At 42.9% G+C, this 19,706-nt stretch overlaps 1 non-coding gene across 1 annotated transcript; it reads left to right on the top strand.

Moving 5' to 3' along the window:
• The first annotated feature begins 13,558 nt into the window (after window positions 1-13,558).
• On the top strand, window positions 13,559-13,665 carry LOC136553150 (small nucleolar RNA R71). The gene has a single exon (XR_010783056.1). It is a non-coding gene; the product is annotated as a small nucleolar RNA R71 (small nucleolar RNA).
• The last annotated feature ends 6,041 nt before the right edge of the window (window positions 13,666-19,706 follow it).

Genomic DNA, 19,706 nt, shown 5'->3' with positions numbered 1-19,706 from the left:
GAAAAGCAGTTGTGCTTCCACGGAGCTGCTAGTTATTCAAGGTGATGCTGGGTTGCGCTTCCCTGTTGATGACATTACCGAGCCTCTAACAACATGTGAGCTGCACATTCCAGATGGTAATAATGCATTAATCATGGTGGCTGTCGGGGTTGTATCTCCAATAGACCGAACGAAGACACCAAGAATCCATGGGTCAGTTATTCAACCTGGATATGCTAGCGTCTCGGTCGATAGAGTGCTCAAAGGTTACAGCAATGTTCCTCTTGACATTGAAGGCAGTGATGGGGAGAAGACACTAGGAGAAGCAGAGAAGACATTTATTCAATGGCGCAAACGCTTCATCATCATTCCTGGGGCGCCACCGCTTCCCCTACCTCACCCTAGGTACGAATGATAGTGAATGAAATATTATTTTTCCATTAATTTTATATTGGCTTCAAAAATAATTGACCACAACTTGTTTTTGTAGCAGGGTCTCCCCCCAGCCTAGCCCAATCATTCATTCCCCATCTCATCACAGCGTCGCGGGGGGCGAGACGACTTCATCCCCACGGCGATCTCCAACTCCTACACCGGCCCCATCGCCTCCACAACGATCTCCAACTCCTACACCGGCCCCACTGCCTCCACAACGATCTCCAATGCCTCCACGCCGGACTCCAACACCGGCCTCATCGCCTCCACGCCGGTCTCCAACACCGCCCCCACCACCTCCACAGCGACGCACTACAAAGACATCTAAGGTCTCGGCGGCAAAGAAGACAAAAAAAAGAGTTATTTCTCAAGAAATACTTCCTGAAAAGACTGATGAGCAAATAGCAGCTGAAGAAGGCAAAAAAGTGAAAGATTTTTTTATAGATATCCAAAAGCAGAGACAAGCGAAGCTTAAGGAGAAGTCGTACTTTTACATACCACGAGATCAGCTGAGGCAGAAGGTCGAAGCTCACAAGAAAAAGATGCTTGAAGTTCGTAAGCCACCGCCACTATCAGACTATGACCGCTCCCTCGTGAAGTCACATGATGCACATAAGAAAAGGAAAAGAGCATCAGGGAAGGATGTCCCACAGCTCGGACAACAGAAGCAACCAATGCAAAATCTTGTTGTTGCTAATCAATATGGTTCCAACATAGAAGTCTATCGACCAGACAACTCTGGAGAAGTGTCGGTTCAATACCTTAATGATTTTTTTTTGAATAAACTGGTTTAACCTTGGATCAAGTGACGGGCAAAGCTCCAATCTAGAACCTGGAAGTTGATACCTAGAAGACATAAATTTGGCAAAAGTCTGTACAACCCTGCGGCTCTGAATGAATTGGGTACGCAAATGTACTTGCTCAACAAGTGGTACATGCAGGCGTGTGGCAGGGGTGAGCAGTGGATCTTTGTCAGATTTAGAGACCATCATTACTTCCGTGGATATGGCATCTTACATATTAGTTTCGAAGAATTGCATCAACTATTCCATGTGGACGCTCTGGACAAATCAATCATTAGCTCTTTTTGTTTGTAAGTGATTCTTACTTTTATTTAATAAACTCACTTCCATGCGTACGTGTATATAATTATCCTCACATGTAACTTATATTTATATACAGATTTCAGATGTCAGAGCTCCAAAGAATACAAGACACCAGTGTTGGCTTCATTGATCCTTATATCGTATTCAAAACCGATATTATTGTCAAGGACCACTGGGTATCTGAAGCACAGACGAATATCATGAAGTTCTTCGTGAAGCAGCACGACAAGACAACAATACTTTTCCCGTACAACTTTGAGTAAGTGTTAATAATAATGTAGTCTACACATTTTATGTAATATCAATACAACTTATATGCATGTACGTGTGTGTATAAACCAATGCAGGTTTCACTGGATACTCATTGTCATTGAGTTAAACTCAAGTCAGTTAGTAATCTTAGACTCATTGAGAAAAGAGCGAGCACTATACCAAGATATGATAGACATTATCCAGGGGTAATTTCGATCTCTCGCGCACAACTATTATTAAATAGACTTTGCCATAATTTATTAACGATCGTACATTATTGGTCGCACAGGGTTTGGAAAGAGTTTATTCGGCAACACCGCAAGGATTGCAAGGCACCACTTAATGTAGTTGAAATACTAGTAAGTAATACTATATATACTTCCCCACGTGTTTAATTACTATATCGTACTTCAATTTACGTGTGAGATGATGAGAATAATCTTCTTCTCGTATAGTGGTGTTTGCAGCAGGAACCAGGTAATAACTTGTGTGGATACTACGTTTGTGAATTTATCACTGCATACATAAGAAGAACTCCTGAAGATGTCCTCAGAGTACGTATATATTAATTTTTTATTTATTTTTAAATGAATATATATATATATATATGTATTAATACTTTTTCTTTTATTTCAAATGCAAGACTGAATGGTTGAAACGAAGGGTCATGCAAAAAGACCATCTGAAAGCAGTTCAAGAGTCAATAGCAGGATATCTTCTAGAAAAAGTGCTAAATCCCAACGGCGAGTTCTACTTTGATCTAAGGAACTAATGATGTAAATTAAATGTTTATTGATATCGTTATTTTCGAGAACAAGATTATGAAAGTATTGTATATATACATATATATCTATAATATATATAGTTTCATACTTTATTCGAATATAATAATGCTCGAGATGAGAATTAGATGTAATTATATGCGTGCGTGTATTTATATTTGCAGCGTAGAATACGTACATAAAAACATATTATATATTAAACAAATATGTGTAACTGAACTGAAAACAAATTAAAAAAAAAAAGAAAAAGAAAATGAACCTTTAGTCCCGGTTGGGGTTACCAATCGGGACTAAAGGGTGCGGTCACGTTTGCTCGGCTGGAGGATCTTTAATCCCGGTTGATAACACCAACCGAGACTAAAGGTCCCTCTTTAGTCTCGGCTCGATGACCCGGGACTGAAGGTTCCACCTTTAATATCGTGATCGTTGTCCCGGCACGGTAACCAAGACTAAAAGCCGTTACCGCCCGGAACAACAAGTCCATTTTGTAGCAGTGTCCAGAGCGGTCACTCGGTCGCCTATTTTCTTGCTACGATGCTCTACGTCGTCTATCTTCTCATCCATGTTGAGAATGCATCTGCTATGGAGGCGAAAGCTAGACTCTAGAGAAGTGGTAATCTCGCGCTGCTTCTGAAGCTCTTTCTCTAAATCAGCTACGGTCTTGCGACGCTTAAGTGGGGCTTCAGAAGATGCGAGAGAACGCTTGGGAGCTTCTTTCGGTGGGATGAACTGGACCTTGCTTGGATGAGCGCGAACTCCTTCAAAGTAGGAGCGATCTCCGATGCTGTACTTGGCGTAGATGATCTCGCCACTCTTGTTTGTCTTTACTCCTAGTAGTGTCTCATTGTGCTTTAGCGGTAGGAGCTTGGTTCCTTCAGGCAGCTTGATGATGGGTCCCTTCGGTGGTGCTCCCTCAAGCAAGAGAGGTTGAGGAGGTGCTGTGGGGACTGGTCGAGCGAAGTAGGATTGGCCATAAGCTGCGAGGCTTTGCTGGTGGGATGGTAGCAAGAGAGCGAGCATTGCTAACTGGGACGAGAGCTTTGGAGTCTGGGTCTTCTTTTGGGATTTTATTGAGGTCGATCCCATAGGGGATCATCCTCCTCTCAGTGTTTGGGTGGTCTTTTCTGGCCATTGGAGCGTGCAGAGAGGACTAGCAAGCTTCTAAATAGAGGGAAAGAGAGCTCAGATGGGATGAGAATGGCTGACGTCAGGGGCTGTCTATATAGGAGGGCTCGGAGGACCAAAAAGGCATCTAGATGGCATCTCGCAACGGAAAATGATCGAATATACTAGGAATAAACTTTTTCTGGGAGAAGAATGTAGAAGGATCGTGACGGAAAAAGGTGGCGGAGAGGCGGGCCAAGCCTAGGGCGGCCGCCCTAGCCTTGAGGGCGGGCGCCCTGCCCCCATGCCCATTTACGAACTTCTTTTTCATAACATTATTCATATATTTTTGTTTTCCAGAAAAAAAATGTTGAACCCCAAGAAACGAAATTAAAAAAGTCGGGCCTAAAATTACTTAAGTAAGGAAGAAATTAATTACGTCTAATTCCTCTAATTCTTTATTGGGCTCTAAAAATAATTTTAGGCGTTCACCATTTACCTTGAATAACGTACCTTCATTATTTTGAAGTGTTACCGCTCCATGCGATGATGCGCTTATCACTTTAAATGGTCCCTCCCATTTCCTTCGAAGTTTTCCATGTCTGAAGAGCTTCACCCTGGAATTAAAAAGTAATACCTTATCTCCTGGGGCGAACTCCTTCTTAATCCTCTTATCATGCCATCTCTTAACTCTTTCTTTGTAAATTTTTGAATTGTGATATGCTTTTTCTCTCCACTCTTCTAGTTCAGAGAGTTGCATTTTTCTTCTCTCCTGCAGCTTCAAGGTCCATATTTCATTTCTTGATAGCCCAGTGAGCCTTAAATTCAAGCTCAACAGGCAGATGACAAGTCTTCCCATACACTAACTGATATGGAGACATCCCAATTGGTGTCTTGTATGCTGTCCAATATGCCCAGAGTGCATTGGGTAGCTTGTCCTTCCATGCAGTACCCATCTCATTTACTGTTTTCTACAGAATATTCTTGATTTGCTTATTTGAAGTTTCTGCCTGTGATAAGGAGTAGCAACGATGTGACATATTCCATGTTTCGACAAGTAGTGCTCAAAGCGCTTGTCGATGAAGTGTGATCCTCCATCACTTATCACTATTCTTGGAACTCCAAATCTTGGAAATATTATCTCTTCGAACATTCTCTTGGAGTTTATATTATTAGCATTCTTGCATCGTAGTGCTTCGACCCACTTGGAGACGTAGTCCACTGCCACCAGGATGTATTCGCACTTCTTCGATGGTGGGAATGGTCCCATGTAATCAATTGCCCACACATCAAAGAGTTCAATATGAAGATTGTTGGTGAGTGGCATGGCATCTCTTGAATTGATATTATCGTGCTTCTAGCATGGGCCACATCTTCGGATGAATTCTCTTGTGTCTTCATACATTGTTGGCCAAAAGAATCCACACTACCAAATTTTTGCATGTGTGCGGAATGCCCCATAATGTCCTCCATATGGTGATGAGTGACATCTTTCAATAATCTTTATTCCTTCTTCAGCAGGTACACATCTCCTGAGTAGGCCATCAGCACATACTCGGAAGAGGTACGGCTCATCCCATATGTGGGCACGACTCTCTTGGACAAGTTTCTTCTTGTTCCCTCCTGGAGGTACATATCTTAAAACCATAAAATTAACAATATCTGCATACCAGGGGTCAGATCTATTGATCCCGTAGAGCATGTCGTCTCGAAGTGAATCGTTGATGGGCAGTTCCTGCGGATTCTCAAACTGCATTATAGACAAGTGATCAGCAACATAATTTTCTACTCCCTTTTTATCTTTTATTTCTAAGTCAAATTCTAGGAGTAACAAAATCCATCTTATCAAATGAGGTTTAGCATCCTTCTTAGTGAGCAAATATTTTAAAGCAGTATGATCAGAATAAATAATTACTTTAGCTCCTACTAAGTAAGATCGAAACTTATCAATAGCAAAAACAACAGCCAGGAGCTCTTTTTCAGTAGTTGCATAATTAAGTTGTGGTCCTGTTAGTGTTTTGCTAGCATAAGCTATTGCATAATGCTTTTTATCTTTAGTTTGTCCTAAAACTTCTCCCACAGCATAATCACTTGCATCACACATAATTTCAAAAGGTAAAGACCAATCAGGGGGTTAAATGATTGGTGCTGAGATGAGCTCTTTCTTTAGAATTTCAAAGGATCGTAAACATGCATCATCAAATTCAAAAGGAACATCCTTCACCAGCAAATGAGTAAGGGGTCTAGCAATGTATGAAAAATCTTTTATAAATCTACGATAAAAACCAGCATGGCCAAGAAAACTTCTAATTCCTTTCACATTTATAGGCGGAGGTAGCTATTCAATTACTTCAATTTTAGCTCTATCTACCTCAATTCCTCTTTTAGACACTAGGTTTCCTAGCACTATGCCTTCTCTAACCATAAAATGGCATTTTTACCAATTAAGGACTAAGTGCTTTTCTTCACATCTTTGCAAAACTCTATCTAAGTTTTCAAGACAATCATCAAAAGTTTTTCCATAAACAGAAAAATCATCCATGAAAACTTCCATAATCTCTTCAATCATATCAGAAAATATAGACATCATGCATCTTTGAAAAGAAGCTGGAGCATTACACAGCCCAAAAGACATTCTACGATAAGCATAAGTTCCATAGGGACATGTAAAAGTAGTTTTGCTTTGATCATCGGGATGGATAGGGATTTGATGATACCCCGAATATCCATCAAGAAAACAAAAGAAAGAATGATTGGCTAACCGCTCTAACATCTCATCGATAAAAGGCAACGGAAAATGATCTTTCCTTGTTGCTTTATTAAGCTTTCTATAATCTATGCACATCCGCCATCCTATGACGGTTCGTTGAGGGATCAATTCATTCTTCTCATTCTTAACAATAGTCACGCCTCCCTTTTTAGGCACAACTTGGACAGGGCTTACCCACTCACTGTGCGACACCGGATAAATGAACCCGACATGCAACAGTTTTAAAACTTCCTTCTTAACAACCTCTCTCATCGCATTATTGAGTCTACGTTGGGGTTCTCTAGAAGGTGGAACATTTGGATCTATAGGAATATGATGAGTGCAAAGAACAGGACTGATTCCTTTGAGGTCTTGGAGTGAGTAGCCAAAGGCTGAACGATGTCTCTCTAAGACAGTTATCAAGCGAAGAGTTTGCTCCTGAGTGAGTTTATCACTTATGATTACAGGAGACTCTGGATCATTATTTAGAAAAAAACATATCTAAGACCGGTAGGTAAAGGTTTAAGCTCGATAGAAGGTTTAGGTGGCTATGCAAACTCATCTAAAGGTCTAGGCTCAAAAAAGTCAGCTTCTTCTTCTACGAAGAATTGAGCGTCATCTTCTAGACCTAGTTTAGTCAAGAATTCTAGAGAAGCAGCCTTAAATTCCTCTAACGGATCAGATTGAAGATGAGGTTCAGTCTTAGCATTTAGAGAATGAGATATGGACATCGGGAATTGAAAACCTTTGCCTAAGCAAACATTTATTTTTCCTGTTTGTCCCTCATAGAAAGTCTCCTAAGGGGTTGTCCTATCAGCAGGTCAAAGTCCCATGTATCAAAGATATAAAAGCTCAAATGAACATGGTCCCTTCTACCTGGATGGGTAGGACATGCAAAATTCCTAAACTGGGGACAATTTGTCCTGAAACTTTTCATCAACTTCATTGTTGGGGTTAATGTCATGTACTGCAATAATTTTTGTGCAAGTAAAGCAGACAAGATATTAATACCCACAACCAAATTGTAGAGAGCATCAAAGTGGTCTGAATCAATCTGGCAATGTATTGGCAGAGAAGGTGAATCCAAACGGATCACATCAGAGGAAAGCTCTGACTCTTCTAGCCATTCATTGCTTATGACAGATGCTAACTCTCCCGAGGTACTTCTATAGGAGAAACAATTTTCTAAGAGTTTTTCAAAAGGCTTCTGTGGTTTCTTTATGAGAGATATTTTAAAATGTTTCCAAAATCGATAAAAAGATCGGGTTCGATGTCAAGCATAAAATCAGGAAATGGAATTTCTTCTTTTTGTGGCTTAGAACTTGGAGTAGCTGGGGTGGATGATATATCTGGCAAAGAATTGGCTTCAGCTACTTGAGGTCCTACTTCTCGGATGTTATCGGATTCAGAGGATAAGATTTGATCTAGGATTGATCTTGCTTTCTCAGAAGAGACATGCAAGAATGATCCTCCAGAAGTGGTATTGAGCAATTGTCTACTGTCACTACGAAGACCTATGTAAAAATGTAGAAGAAGAATAGGGTCTTATAGACCAAGGTTCGGGCCATATTCTAAAAGAGTGTTAAGACGATTCCAGGATGAGGCCAAAGATTCATCATCCCCTTGTTTAAAGGTCAGAACCTTGGTTCTATGATCAACGATTTGGAAGATTGGGTAGAAATCTAGACAAAAAGTGGAGCATAATAATCCCCAATCTCCTTCTTGCTTACCTACAGTTCTACTATACCATTGTCTAGCTTCTCCTTTTAAAGAAAAAGGAAATAGCTTTGGACCATTGCAATCAACCGCGGACTCAGCCTATAGTCGGGGTTTTGGATTGGTTGTGATGACTCCCATGGCACAAGGCTGGTCTTCGAGGGTGTAGAAAGTTTAAAGATAGGAATGGAATTTATGTCATCCATAAGGATGGAAAAAGGTAAGATAAAAGAAAGATAAATAAGGAAAGAAAAGGTAAAAGTATGAATACAAGGTAAAGCAAGACTTAAGGTTATCTCAGCAGATCGTCTTTCTCCCCGGCAACAGCGCCAGAAATGCTTGTTGATATTGGTTACGCACACAGAAGAATCAAAGAGAAATAATCCGCAAGCGCACGGATATCGGTGAGCACTTCACCCGGAAGATAATTCCAGAGTATCGTTATTTATTTATCCGCTAGGAGAAAACGTGCGATGACTAACCAAGTCTATGCTATTACCCCTGAGCTGCAAGCAAGGTAAAGTGATATAAGGGATATAGAGAAACTACAACGATGTCTTGTTTCTAACCTATGGCAAGCTATCGTACTACTGCTCTTATGGGGACGTACCGAAGAAAAAGACACCACAGAGGATGCTTAACCCTGGCACACAAATCCTACCAGTCCTACTAATGGGAGGAGGCTCCAAAGGACCAATGAGGCTGTCACCCCCACGTCCTACCACCGATCCATCTAGATAGGGTGTATCTACGAGTACCCAAGTCTAAGCACCACGCTTACACTATGAATGATTACTCTACCCTCAACGCGAAGAGAATAAAGTAAACTCGTAAACCACAAAACAATAATAAAATGAACTTACTAGTATTAGACGTCGAACCACCGAAGAATCTTAGAAGCGAGCTTCGGGTTAGGGAGACTAGATCCCGAAGGTACAGCCAGAGAGGAGACACCGACAGGCCAGGCTTCCTCCAACCTCCCCTCTACTCTATCTCTCTCAATCTAGAAGAATAACTCTAATCTCACATGGAGACTATAAAGCTAATCTCTCTTGAATGCTAGGCTCTAGAGAGGTGATCCATTCAAGGGACCCCTCTTAGCTATTTCTCTCTAGAAATAATGAATATGAATAATGAATTAGGGTTTCCCTAAGGCCAGGGGGCCTTGCTTATATAGCCTTCTCCGAGGAACCTCAGCCATCGGATCAAACCAACTTAGATGGACGATTAATATTGATCCTTAAAGGCGGTGGAGGGAGGATCCGCGAGGTTGCTTCTGATTGGCTGAAGGGCTAGGATGGCTGCCTTAGGGGGGAGGGCAGCCGCCCTGTCATTCTGATAGGTGGGCCCCTCCTTCCAGGGGGTGCCTTCATGAGTCTTCTAGATTCTTCTTTTTCGTACGTAGGCCCTTTCTCTCTATGTAAACCTGACATGTGGGCCTTCCTAGGTTGTTTTCAGCTGACACCCTGCAGAAATAGATATTCACCAAAACTAGTGGAATTCTATCAGTTAAACCCCTAGTCTATGATGGTGATTCTTTTTATAACATTCTTTCAGTAAAGTTGACGCTTAAAATTGATAGTTAATTACCATCAACAACGACCGAGTCATACTCTGTAGCCTAGTGCTCGTAGCCCGGATAGGGTGTGGGCCTGGACCAATGGACTTTTGGAAATGTAAGAGAACGCCGGACGTAATCATACATAGCGGCGCCCCCACACCTCCATGTTTCATCCACACTTGGCATGTTTTCCGCACAAAACGTCATTTTGGGCTTGTAAGAGCTTTTCCATAGACCATTGCCTAAAATTCTGATTGGGATCTCCCTAGTACCCACTGTGAACTTTGCTAGGGACGCGTTTTCCCTACTAGTGGCAGTAGGAACCATTCTTACATCTTTATGTGGTGGGCCCCATGATTTTCTTGTCATCTGATTCGTTCGGTTATGAATAGATATCAGCTCGATAGAGTTGTACTCTGTAGCCTTGTGCTCATAGCCATGATAGGGTGTGGGCATGGACCAATGCACTTTTGGAATTGTAAGAGAACGCTAGACGTAATCATACATAGTGGCGTCCCACACCTCCCTGTTTGATCCACACTTGCCATGTTTTCCACACAAAACGTCGTTTTAGGCTTGTAAGAGATTTTGCACAGACCATTACCTAAAATTCTGATTAGGATCTCCCTAGTACCCACTATGAACTTTGCTAGGGACGCATTTTCCCTACTAGTGGCAGTAGGAACCATTCTTACATTTTTATGTGCTGGGGCCCCTGATTTTCTTGTCATCTGATTCGTTCGGTTACAAATAGATATAAGCTCAACCGAGTCGTACTCTATAGCCTAGTGCTCGTAGCCCTGATAGGGTGTGGGCCTAGACCAATGGACTTTTGGAATCATAAGAGAATGCCGAACATAATCATACATAGCAGTGCCCCCACACCTCCCCGTTTGATCCACACTTGCTATGTTTTCCGCACAAAACATCGTTTTGGGCTTGTAAGAGCGTTTGCATAGATCATTACCTAAAATTCCGAGTGGGATCTCCCTAGTACCCACTATGAACTTTGCTAGGGACATGTTTTTCCTACTAGTGGCAGTAGGAACCATTCTTACATTTTTATTTGGTGGGGCCCGTGATTTTCTTATCATCTGATTCGTGTGGTTACGAATAGATATCAGCGCGACCAAGTCATACTCTGTAGCCTAGTGCTCATAGCCCTGATAGGGTGTAGGCCTAGACCAATGGACTTTTGGAATTGTAAGAGAACGCCAGAAGTAATCATACATAGCAGCGCTCCTACACCTCCACGTTTGATCCGCACTTGCCATGTTTTCCGCACAAAACGTTGTTTTGGGCTTGTAAGAGCTTTTCCATAGACCATTACCTAAAATTCTGATTGGGATGTGGCTAGTACCCACTACAAACTTTGCTAGGGAAGCGTTTTCCTTACTAGTGGTAGTAGGAACCATTCCTACTTTTGATGTGGTGGGGCCCATGATTTTCTTGTCATCTGATTCGCTCGGTTACGAATAGATATCAGCACGACCGAGTCATACTCTGTAGCCTAGTGCTCGTAGCCCTGATAGTGTGTGGGCCTAGACCAATGGACTTTTGGAATTGTAAGAGAACGCTGGACTTAATCATACATAGCAGCGCCCCCAGACCTCCCCATTTCATCCACACTTGCCATGTTTTCCGCACAAAATGTCGTTTTGGGCTTGTAAGAGCGTTTGCAAAGACCATTACCTAAAATTCCAATTGGGATGTCCCTAGTACCTTCTATGAACTTTGCTTGGGACACATTTTCCCTACTAGTGGCAGTAGGAACCATTCTTACATTTTTATTTGGTGGGGCCCATGATTTTCTTATCTTCTGATTCATTCGGTTACGAATAGGTATCAGCACGACCAAGTCGTACTCTGTAGCTAAGTGCTCATAGCCCTGATAGGGTGTGGGCCAGGACCAATGGACTTTTGGAATTGTAAGAGAACGCCAGACGTAATCATACATAGCAGCGTTCACAAACCTCCCCGTTTGATCCACACTTGCCATGTTTTCCGCACTAAACGTCGTTTTGGGCCTGTAAGAGCTTTTGCATAGACCATTACCTAAAATTTCGATTGGGATGTCCCTAGTACCCACTATGAACTTTACTAGGGTTGCGTTTTCCCTACTAGTGGCAGTAGGAACCATTCTTACATTTTTATTAGGTGGGGCCCATGATTTTCTTGTCATCTGATTCGCTCGGTTATGAATAGATAACAGCACGACCGAGTCATACTCTGTAGCCTAGTGCACGTAGCCCGGATAGGGTGTGGGCCTGGACCAATGGACTTTTGGAATTGTAAGAGAACGCCGGACTTAATCATACATAGTAGCGCCCCCACACCTCCCCATTTGATCCACACTTGCCATGTTTTCCGCACAAAACTTCGTTAAGGGCTTGTTAGAGCTTTTGCATAGACCATTACCTAAAATTCCAATTGGGACATCCCTAGTACCCACTATGAACTTTGCTAGGGATGTGTTTTCCCTACTAGTGGCAGTAGGAACCATTCTTACATTTTTATGTGGTGGGGCCTGTGATTTCCTTGTCATCTGATTCGTTCGGTTACGAATAGATATCAGCACGATCGAGTCATACTCTGTAGTCTAGTGCTTGTAGCCCGGATAGGGTGTGGGCCTAGACCAATAGACTTTTGGAATCATAAGAGAACGCCGGACGTAATCATACATAGCGACATCCCCACACCTCCCCGTTTCATCCACACTTGGCATGTTTTCCGCACAAAACGTCGTTTTGGGCTTGTAAGAGCGTTTGCATAGACCATTACCTAAAATTCCGATTGGGACCTCCCTATTACCCACTATGAACTTTGCTAGGGACGCATTTTCCCTACTAGTGGCAGTAGGAACCATTCTTACATTTTTATGTGGTGGGGCCCGTGATTTTCTTGTCATCTGATTTGTTCGGTTATGAATAGATATCAGCTCAACAGAGCTATACTCTGTAGCCTAGTGCTCATAGCCCTGATAGGGTGTGGGCCTAGACCAAAGGACTTTTGAAATTGTAAGAGAATACCAGACATAATCATACATAGCGGCGCCCCCACACCTCCCCGTTTGGTCCACACTTGCCATGTTTTCCGCACAAAATGTCGTTTTAGGCTTTTAAGAGCGTTTGCTTAGACCATTACCTAAAATTCCAATTGGGATGTCCCTAGTACCCACTATGAACTTTGCTAGGGATGCATTTTCCCTACTAGTGGTAGTAGGAACCATTTGAAGGGTTATGAGGATGCTACACTAGCCGAAAAACAAAATATTCGACCTCATAAACCAGGATCTATTGCTAGTTATAGGTTACGGAATTACCACTAGATGTGCAGGAGTAGCAGAAGCGACTCGATGTAGTCGAACATGTCAAGCAGTGCCATGCAGTTGCATCCTTGGTTTTGGTAGAAGGGGCGCGAGTTCCATCCTTGTTGCTATTGTTGGGGCCGGTACCCATTGTTGTTGTTGTTGTTGTTGTTGATGAAGCTCACCTCCTCCTTCATTTCAGGACAATTATTTCCCGAATGATCTTCTCCTCCGCACACCTCGCACCATGGATCGACTTTGATGGCTCGTGCAGTGGCATAAGGTTGAATGGCCTCTTGTTCCTTCTTGGAACCTTCTTCTATCTTTTTCATCAAGAGGTCCATTTTAGCGGAGAGCATGTCCACTTCATTGAGGGCGTGGACACCTCTTTTCTTGGGCTAGAGGCGCTCCTCATTCCATCCTTGGTTAGTGACCATCTTCTCTATGAGGTCCTTGGCATCCTTGACAATAAGTTGCAAGAACGCTCCTCCAGCGGCAGCATCAAGGTGACTATGGGCCAAACCGGTCAGGCCATGGTAGAAACCTTGGATGATGAGCCATTCTTCTATCCCATGATGAGGACAGGCATGAATGTACTCCTGGAGACATTGCCATGCTTCGGGAATTGTCTCATCAGCTTGCTGTTGGAAGCTAGAAATTTTTCCACAAAGGGCGCTGGTTTTGCCCATCGGGAAAAACTTCTTGAGAAACGTGTTGGCGCACTTCTCCTAGGTGGTGGCTTCACTCTTGTTGGTGTAGAACCATTGCTTCGCCTTTCCCAATAGCGAAAACAGGAAAAGACGAAGACGGATGGCGTCTGCGGAGACATTCTTGATGGTGAAGGTACCACACACCTCCATGAAGTGTTGGAGATGGGCATTGGTGTCCTCGTGCGGGTTCCCATAGAACGGGTTGGCTTGCACCATATTGATGAGTGCAGGCTTAAGCTCAAAATTCGCATCCCCCAAGTTAAGTTGTGGACCCATGGCAACATAGTCAGCCGATGGTGCAAAGTACTTAGAGATGGTCTTTTGGGCCATAGCTTCCTTAATGATTGGTGTGGCGCCTCCTTCCTCGAACAGATTCAGGTTCGAGATGAACCTCTAAGGTGAAACTTGATGACGTCTAGTTCTCCTCAACAATTGCTTAGGATCTTCAATAAAGTTTGATGGCAATTGGAAACCGCTCATGCACTGTCTAGTTTCATGATAATGAGAAACATGACAAGTGCGGGGTAAGCCCCTATCACTAGTCGATAACTAAATCTATAGTAGACTCTGGATTCACTTTTATTAAAATTCCTAGGCTGATGCTTTCCCCGGCAACGGTGCCAGAAATGCTTGTTGGTATTTCTTAACGTCGCTACCAAAGATTGGCAACAGCGCTAGAAATGCCTGTAGGGGTATTTCTTATGTCTATTGGATTATTCCGCAAGCGCATAGAATATACCGATGTAGCACTTCACCAAGGATGAGTATTCCAAGGTATCGTTATTTATTTTATCCCAAGGGAAAGTAGTAGCTAGGAGTATTTAATAAAAGGGGAAAGAGATCCTTATGTCTACTACGATCTAGTATCAACTAGTGAAAAAGGGGGGTAAGTGAAAGATAGGAAGGGTAGGTAATTTAGATAGCAAGAAGCTAATCTAAAGATAACTGGTAGAGTGTTAGCTAGGTGGAAGGACAACGAGTGAGTAAAAGACTCCTAAGTATTTAACTTTACTCCTAAGAACTTAATCCAAACAGATAGATGACTTAACTAGACTGGTGCCTTACTACTTGTGTGAGAGGGATAGACGAGAGAGCAGGAGACAGAACCCCTACTCAAGCGACTATTTGGCTTATGGACGCCTTGCCTTTTAACAACTAGTTCGAACGTGAGGGGAACCCTATTGCCCTAACAAAGCCTGTCACCCTTCGTTAGTGCGCCCCTACTTTCCGTGCAAACCAGCGACAATCAAAGGTAAGACTAAGTATGAGCACCACACCCACACTTACTCTTACAACTCTAGCGAACGCGCAGATAGCTATAAGCTCCTATGCTAAGATTGGACGATGATACACACACAAGGAGTTGGTTGCAGGAAACCAATCTAAGACAACTATAATGCTAAGACAAGTGCATAGCAAGACTATAGTGACTATAGACTTGTACTAAGTAAATACTAAGTAAAGCAAAGTAAGAATAATATAATACTAAAAGGAAAGTCTTACAAAAAGAGAAAGATACACACACAAGGAGCTATACTCGACTCTAACTCCCACTCTAGACTAACTACTACTACTCTTGATCTCCCAAGTGAAGATTTGGTGATCTTGTGGATCTTTGGGGATGCTTGGGGATGCTTCTCAAGGGTGGAGGCAGCCTCTATTTATAGGGGAAGGTGGAGTAGGGGCTACTCCACTGCCACGTCATCGATCTGTGTGCTCTCCACCTTGGCCCTTGGATGAACCGACCTTGGGAACCACCTTAGATGGACGGCCGTGGTTAATCCACCATGTGGGAAGCATGCTTAGATCGGTTGATTGCCAACTGCCTTAGATGCTCACCAGGGGGGATCGGCCGCCCCCCCTATGATAGGTGGGCCCCACCATAGTCTTCTAGAAGGGTGCCTAAGTCGGTGGGATGAGTTTGCACACTTGGGTCCCATAATGGGGGGGTCGCCCGACCCCCCCTATGGCAGGTGGGCCCAGCCAGGGTCTTCTAGATGATGTCCCCATCTATCATAGGAAGTGGTTCCATCTTTTGCCAAGTGTTTGTCACGTTGCTTGCTTCCTTGTGGGCCCATGGATCCATGTGAAACAATCTTTCACTGTTGGATGAAAACACAAGTGAATCTGAGGGTTGAAATGGACTCCAAGGACCTTGCCATGGATAATGCTTGAAGCTCAGGCCAAAGTGGGCCCATAGGGGGGTCGGCCGACCCCCTATGTGGGTCCCCCTGAGCTCTATTTTGTGTTTCTAGTGATCAAAAGCTAAGAGTACAAGTGGAGCTAGTTATTGATAGAATATGCTCATGTTATGCTATTCTTCCTTGAAACCGAGGCATGTTAACGGTGTTTTGAGTGTGGATTTCTATGGTATATCCACTGTCAACAAGATCCCCCAAGCTTAACCTTTGCTCGTCCTGAGCAAACAATCAAACTTAGCCTCGATGGATCAGGTATTGTTACTATGCTCACATTTCAAGAGTACCAGGTGCACAACAAAGTTCTTCTCTTTGAATGGAAAAATTAGCTATGAAAACTCACCCATATTACCTTAGTCCTCTATGGGGCTTATGGCTTTTCCTTTGTCTTAGGTAGTTTAAAGACAGAACAGTTTGACTTGAGCACTAACTTTCTTGTTCCTAGCAAGTTTCATACCGGAGGTTTTGCAATATTTTTCAAAAGAAAACTTAATGTTCCTCATATGGTTCTCTCAAGTCACTCAAATGGTGTATGATTCCTCACCAAGGCATATGACAAGAATTGCCTTCTCTATTTCATCCTACTTCTAAAAAGGCTTATGTGGAGCTCAAGGTAGGGATAACAAAGAGATAGCATACTTACTTTGCATTTGTTGCGAAGTCAAAGCTCGGATCATTGAAGAGAAGTGTCATACTCCCAGATCAAAATGTGCAAGTGTGTGGTATATGTTAGACTAGATTGCTCCTTTATTTGATAAGATCTCTCTCTCTATTTTCTATTGAGACATGGCTAGCTTTTTTTTTCTACATGGACTTTCTTGTGTCCATCTATATGTAAATATTTATTTTGCCTAGCCCTTTTTCTTGTGTCTCATCTACTAAACAATATTTAGAGAGATATTCTAACACTTAGAGCATGGAGAAATCCATTTGGTGGAAATGGAAGGCATGTTTTTGCGTACTTCCAGGGTAGAAGCAGCATATATATATATGTGGCGTGCATGTGATCTTGATCTTAGGAGCATGATAAGTCTCTAAACAAGGATCAACAAGACTTGACAACACTCAACACAAAGCAAATAGCCTATGTGGAAGGTTTTTAAACATGTAAAGCATATATGACTATGGTAGGAATTTATCACCATTGAGGAACGATTAAGGTTTTGATCATTTCAAGAATAATTCTCCGATAATCCAGCATGCTTAGAACAATATTATAGCAACTCTTGTCTCACTATCTCATGTCTCCCAACAACTTAGACTTAGTTCTAGCACTTGCAACCCACAAAGTTTTTAGGTTCATGATGGTTTAAGTGAGCTAAGTGATCCATACTTAGAGAAATACTAAGTTGTAAACTAGGTACTAGATAAACATTAGCAAAGCAACTATTCATCATTTCCATGAGGAAGATAGACATACATGAGACATATGTGCTAAGGGAATAATTAAGCAAATATTTTTGGCATTTTTTTAAATGCAATAAGAGACATAATTAAAATGTAACAAATGCAACATGCTAAGATAGAATACTTACCTTAGTGGGGGAGAGGATCTCCCCCAAGCTTGGCTCTTTCTCACTGTGATGGTGGATAATGTTGGAACCATCCGGTCCAACATTGTTCTTCCTCATCTTGTATTGCTTGCAGAAGTTGGGCATTTTGTTGCGCCAGTTGCAATGTTGCTTCTTGTTCAATGTGCATTGTGCCCATATTGTCGATGAGTTCGTCCATCGCCGTCCTTTGGTGGCACCCCTCCCTACACCGTGGACGAGGAGTGCGCTGTGGACGTGGAGGTCTCCCCATGGACCCTGAAATGTCCATGGAGCTCGCCTCATCGCCTTCTTCAACTTCTTCTTCTGTTGGGTGTGAGGGACCACCCTATTCTAGCTAGGCAGCTCGTGACATTCCTCTTGTCACTCTACTTGTTCCTGTGTGGTCCAAGAGGACCGGGTCGATGATGCTTGTGTGTGCAAAGCTGCTTGCTCGAAGGGTGATGTACTTCTGCAGCTCTTCTTGGTTTAGCATGATGCCGCTCTCGGGCTCTCTTACTCTTGATGGAGGCTCATAGGGTTCCATCTGGTGGTAGCCTTCTTCCTCCTCCCTCCCTTGGGTTCCTTCATCGGTGTGGTGAGAGCTCTGGGAAGAACTCTCACCCTTCTTGGCCTTCTTGAATCGGGAGGAGAGTAACTTCTTCATCTAGCTGCACAAGTGAGACAACCCAAGCTCCTACTACTACTACTATGCAAGAGAGAAGGGATAAATATTTTTGGGTTTTTGTTTTGGAAGGCTACTACTAAACTAAACTTGAGAAAGAACTTGCAACAATGGAGAGAAGAAGAGAAATTGTGAGCTCGAGATGATTCTGCTGGTTTGGGTGTGGAGTTGAGCTCACAATGCAAGGGTATTTATAGGTGGAGAAGGGCAAGTGGAGGACACCCCATGTTGGGGTCAGCCGACCACCCCTAAAGCACTTTAAACATTGCATTGAACTTTGGGAAGGGAATCTTGTTGAATGCATGAAAATTTTTCAGAGTTGGTCCAAAGTGGGGGTCGGCCGACCCCCTCCCTAAGCCTTCCAGCACTTTAAACATTGTGTCATTAAGTGTCTAGTAAAGTAAAGGCTAGGTGTGGACCAAAAGTGTTTAAATTTTCAGAGATTCCCTTGCCTAGTGCTTGGTTAAAGGGAAAACATGAATGGCTAAAGTGGAGACATGTCTAAAGAGATTCCCATGGACCATGGGAGCACTAGAGCATGCCTAGGTGACCACTTTGTAGAATTTGAGCTGGTGGTTTGGTCCCAAGAGCATCCAAGATGAAAAAGAGCATCTCATGCTTAAAGTGATGAACTAAGGGACTATTTCTTTTTAGACTTTGGCTAGAGTGGCATGCATAGGATTTCTATGTGAGGTGAATGGGAGACAACAGGCTGCAAAAGGGGTGAAGATGGGGGTCGGCCGACCCCCACTTGAGAGCCCCAAGGGCATCCAAGTGCTGATCATGAACCAAATCATCTAGCCAAAGTGAAAAGAGTGGATGTGGGCCCATTGGTGGGGTCGGCCGACCCCACCTTGGGTGATCCAACAGCTCAAAAATTTATTACAAGTTGTTCTCAAGTTTTTATTTATTATGCCTGAGTGTTTTGTCGAAAGAAATGATATAGAATTAAAACTAAGAATGCAATTAAAAATGAAATGCAAGAATTGAAATGCATGAAGTAAATATGAGATAAATACTGATTTACCTTACCAGCAAGGGCTCCATATTTTAGGTCCGTAGAGCAGGACCTCTCCATCTTGTTCATTCCTCGGGTGCTTCGGTTGATTGTTGATGGTAATTATACCCTATTTTCTTCTATCATAACCATCAACTAAAGACTCATTTTGGGGAAGAAACAACCAAACAAGTAGTGATATAGGTACAAATAACCTAGTTCCACATGTACATGTCACTATTTGGTTGCAGGTACTAGAACAGGTACTTTTCATGATCCAGAAGCCTAAAAAGGAAGAGATAGCAATAAGGAAGAAATGACCAATCATCAAGTTGACAAAACCAACCTCAATTCCCTGGCTTCAAGGAGTAGTGTGCAAAGGCTGACACACTGGGGCCACAAGGAGGGGGTCGGCCGACCCCCATCCTATGGGCCTAGGCCATGCCAAGCTGGCATGATCCAAGAGAAGCACTCCCTAGCCAACCTCCACCCTCAGATCAGAAGTGTGCTTGAAATCAACGTTGGAGGAACAAAGCACATGGATCCATGGGCCCACAACAAAGAAACCGAAGTGCAAACAAGTCAACCAGCATAAG

This window comes from Miscanthus floridulus, chromosome 4 (genome assembly GCF_019320115.1).
Source record: "Miscanthus floridulus cultivar M001 chromosome 4, ASM1932011v1, whole genome shotgun sequence".
In the NCBI taxonomy this organism is placed as follows: domain Eukaryota; kingdom Viridiplantae; phylum Streptophyta; class Magnoliopsida; order Poales; family Poaceae; genus Miscanthus; species Miscanthus floridulus.
This window is presented reverse-complemented; position numbering and strand designations above follow the sequence as displayed.